A 4,442-nucleotide genomic window follows, 5' to 3' on the forward strand; every position below is an offset into this window, starting at 1 on the left:
CCTCCTCCTCCTCCTCCTCCTCCTCCTTCTTCTTCTTCTTCTTCTTCTTCTTCCTCCTCCTCCTCCTTCTCCTCCTCCTCCTTCTCCTTCTCCTTCCTTGGCAGAATCTGGTGATGTCCCTCAGTGTGCTGGTGGACTGGCTGATCCCAGATATTCCCAAGGACACCAGTGAGCAGATCAAGAAGGAGAAGAGCATGCTGGTGGATTTCTCCTTGACGGAAGAGCATGAGAAACTGAAACTGATAGAAAACTTTAGCGCTAGTGCTGTTGCTATTATTATCATTAGGCCCACTGTCCTTTTATCTTCTCTCTGCCTCTCCCTCTCCCTGCAATCATTTTGGATGTTTGCCAGTCATCAAGAGCTCCTTTGAGCCAAGTGGGGTGTGTGCTTGTCTGCTCTGAATACAGGGACTGAAAGGGAATGTTTTGGGTGCAAACGGAATGGCCTTCGGTAATTTTCCAACTCTCGTGACAGTGGCAGGCACCAACGCTGAGCATCTGCCAATGCAATCAAGAGCCCGCTTTCCTTCTTGCCAGCAAATTCCAGTCTCCTTCTTTGCCATTCCTCTGTCTCAAAATTTAGACAGCAAACTCTTCCAGATACAGAGATTGTCCTTTTTTAGTAGCTTTACACGCTACTTTGGCACATTATCTATGCGACAGGCACAACACGGGGGGGCGGGGATTAGGAACTGTAGAGCTGGACCGAGAAGAAAGGAAACCGCCAAGCCGTAGAAGTCCAGTCCATTGTGAAAATGCAGCCCTTGCAACATGGAGGAGCTTTGAAGAACTCAACCCTCAGCCCTCCAGTGTTTCTCAGCCTTGCCAACTTGGAGATGGGTGGATTTCAATTCCCAGAATTCCCCATGCTGGTGTTGGAAGAAAGGTCTTCATTGTGGTTCATCCAAACTGGAAATAAACATAGCAACTGCTTTGGGAAGAAGGTTGTAGTTTATTGGAGAGGAGAGCCAGACAGGAAGATGGTTCTGGCAGCAAGAGAAGTGGGGAAAAAAAGGGCTGAGCACATGTAGGGAGTAGATTTTTATACCCTCTGGAGCCTTTTGTTTGGAGTTGTTCCTGTGGCATGAACTTTGACCTGAGTCTGAGTGTGCCTTTCTGGTATTCTGATGGTGATGGGTCAATCCTAATTATGTCCCAAGGGTCGTATCCTGCTTCCCTGGGGCTGGTGACTCTTAGAGTTTGGATGGGGTATGTAGATTTTAGGTTTTTGTCTTCTTAATCTCCTAGCTCCCTGGATTTACATCTGCATTTCTACAGAGCTGGTTTCTGCTTGGGGGAGGGAGACTTGGGGCTATTAAGAAAACTGGGCATGCTTTCTTGGCTTTTTAAGATCCTTTGGGGAAATATATTTTTCTGTCCTTTTAATATTTCCTTCTCTGGGGGCGCTGACTTCCCACATTGGCTAGGGAATTCTGGGAGTTGAACTCAACACATCTTCCAAGCTTGCCAAGGTTGAGAAACACAATCCCAGACAGTCTGTTGAACTTTATCACCGCTTTCAACAGCAAATCTTCTGTCTGCCCTGCTTGGCAAGCTTCTTTGGAATTCACGATCCGGAACAAATTTTGTTCACAGGAGAACGGCAACCTTTTCGGTCCCGAAAGCTGCAAAGATGCCAGCTGACGATCTGAAGACACGAGGCTCGTGAACACACCCATGTTTGTGTTATTCAGGTTACTTGTCATCCGTACCTTATAGAAGCAGGTTTGCTCAGACTCAGCTGGGCAATGGAACAACCTGCCTCCAGAAGTGGTGAATACTCCATCACTGGAGGTTTTTAAGAAGAGATTGGACAGCCATTTGTCTGAAATGGTATGGGGTCTCGTATTTAATACAATACAATAACAGAGTTGGAAGGGACCTTGGAGGTCTTCTAGTCCAACCCCCTGCTCAGGCAGGAAACCCTATACCATTTCAGACAAATGGCTGTCCAATCTCTTCTTAAAAACTTCCAGTGTTGGAGCATCCACAACTTCTGGAGGCAGATTGTTCCACTGATTAATTGTTCTAACTGTTCCAGGTTGCTTCTCTCCTTGATTAGTTTCCATCTGTTGCTTCTTGTCCTGCCTTCTGGTGCTTTGGAGAATAGCTTGACTCCCTCTTCTTTGGGGCAGCCCCTGAGATATTGGAAGGTGGCTATCATGTCCCCCCTCGTCCTTCTCTTCATTAAACTAGACATACCCAATTCCAGCAACTGTTCCTTATATGTTTTAGCCTCCAGCCCCCTGATCATTTTTGTTGCTCTTCTCTGCACTCTTTCTAGAGTCTCAACATCTTTTTTACATCGTGGTGACCAAAACTGGATGCCATATTCCAAGTGTGGCCTTACCAAGGCCTTGTAAAGCGGTGTTAACACTTCATGTGATCTTAATTCTATCCCTCTGTTCATGCAGCCTAGCACTGTGTTGGCTTTTTTTGGCAGCTGCAGCACACGGCTGGCTCCTATTGAAGGGATTGTCCACTAGGACTCCAAGGTCCCTCTCACAGTTACTATTTGAGCAGGAGGATGGACTAGAAGACCTTCAAGATCTCCTCCAATTCTGTTATTTTGTTATTCTGTATCTACGTTTTTTTATTATTATTTTGGCTGGCTCAGGAATTCTGGGAGTTGAAGTCCACAAGTCCTAAAGGGACCATCGTTCTCCACCTCTGTTTTAAACAAATGTTGACACTTATTCAACTGGGTCTCCTTGAACACCAAGGCTCTCTCTGGGAGGACAGAAAGACATCCTTCTCCAAAGCTGTATCCTCACTTTTTCCATTAGCTGGAGAGGAGAGGAAGGCCTCAAAAGGAACCCCATGTACTCTGGATACATTCATGAGCAGCTCAGAATTCTGGGAGTTGAAGTCCACAGGTCATAAAAGGGCCATAGTTCCCCACCCCTGCTTTAAAATGAGAAAAAGCTTTCCATCACCCCATTGAAAGGTTTTGAGCAGTGAAATGCTTGGGGCGCCTTCTAAGGGATGGCAGGAGGGGTGATGAATTTTGATCTGTAATTTCTAATTTCTGCTTCTTGTCTGGTACAATCTGACATTCACACGGGTTAGACTAAACATAGCCCGTAGTAACTTTTATGGCAGCGGCGCAGTGTTCTGTGGCTGTTTAATGTGTAGCCCGGACATAAACAAATTGTGATTTGTACCCCCAAATTATTGACATTCTACGTTTAATTTTTGGTGCTTTCCCCACTGCTACACACTGCTCTAGTTTTCATCCCTTTCTGAGTTGACACTGCCAGATCTTCTCTCCGGTCTTCTCTTCCAAGTCTCCGCTGGTCTTCTGGCTTCCCTCCAAGGTAATGGGTGACAAAGCCTAACAGATGTTCCATCAGAAGTTAGAAGTCTTAAAAGATGAAAATCAGATCTTCCATACTTTAAGGATGCCCTTGGAGGAGATCAGAATAAGGGGGAAATGGGACTTCCGGTGGCAGGCGATTTCGCTGGTCGCAGCTGTTTGCTGCCTCCCGCCTGTTTTGCGTAAAAGCCGGTTTGACAGCCAGCATCTGCTGTCAAACGGCTTGATACCTTTCCCCTGGGCATAAGGGGATCGGTGAGCTGCCCGGGGTAGGAGTTGAGTTCCCGAGTCGTCCTATATGGACGATGTAGGTGNCTTCTTCTTCTTCTTCTTCTTCTTCTTCTTCTTCTTCTTCTTCTTCCTCCTCCTCCTCCTCCTCCTTCTCCTCCTCCTCCTTCTCCTTCTCCTTCCTTGGCAGAATCTGGTGATGTCCCTCAGTGTGCTGGTGGACTGGCTGATCCCAGATATTCCCAAGGACACCAGTGAGCAGATCAAGAAGGAGAAGAGCGTGCTGGTGGATTTCTCCTTGACGGAAGAGCATGAGAAACTGAAACTGATAGAAAACTTTAGCGCTAGTGCTGTTGCTATTATTATCATTAGGCCCACTGTCCTTTTATCTTCTCTCTGCCTCTCCCTCTCCCTGCAATCATTTTGGATGTTTGCCAGTCATCAAGAGCTCCTTTGAGCCAAGTGGGGTGTGTGCTTGTCTGCTCTGAATACAGGGACTGAAAGTGAATGTTTTGGGTGCAAACGGAATGGCCTTCGGTAATTTTCCAACTCTCGTGACAGTGGCAGGCACCAACGCTGAGCATCTGCCAATGCAATCAAGAGCCCGCTTTCCTTCTTGCCAGCAAATTCCAGTCTCCTTCTTTGCCATTCCTCTGTCTCAAAATTTAGACAGCAAACTCTTCCAGATACAGAGATTGTCCTTTTTTAGTAGCTTTACACGCTACTTTGGCACATTATCTATGCGACAGGCACAACACGGGGGGGGGGGGGGGGGAATTAGGAACTGTAGAACTGGACCAAGAAGAAAGGAAACCGCCAAGCCGTAGAAGTCCAGTCCATTGTGAAAATGCAGCCCTTGCAACATGGAGGAGCTTTGAAGAACTCAACCCTCAGCCCT

This window comes from Protobothrops mucrosquamatus, unplaced genomic scaffold (genome assembly GCF_001527695.2).
Source record: "Protobothrops mucrosquamatus isolate PMUCROS unplaced genomic scaffold, P.Mucros_1.0 scaffold4512, whole genome shotgun sequence".
NCBI classification, from domain to species: domain Eukaryota; kingdom Metazoa; phylum Chordata; class Lepidosauria; order Squamata; family Viperidae; genus Protobothrops; species Protobothrops mucrosquamatus.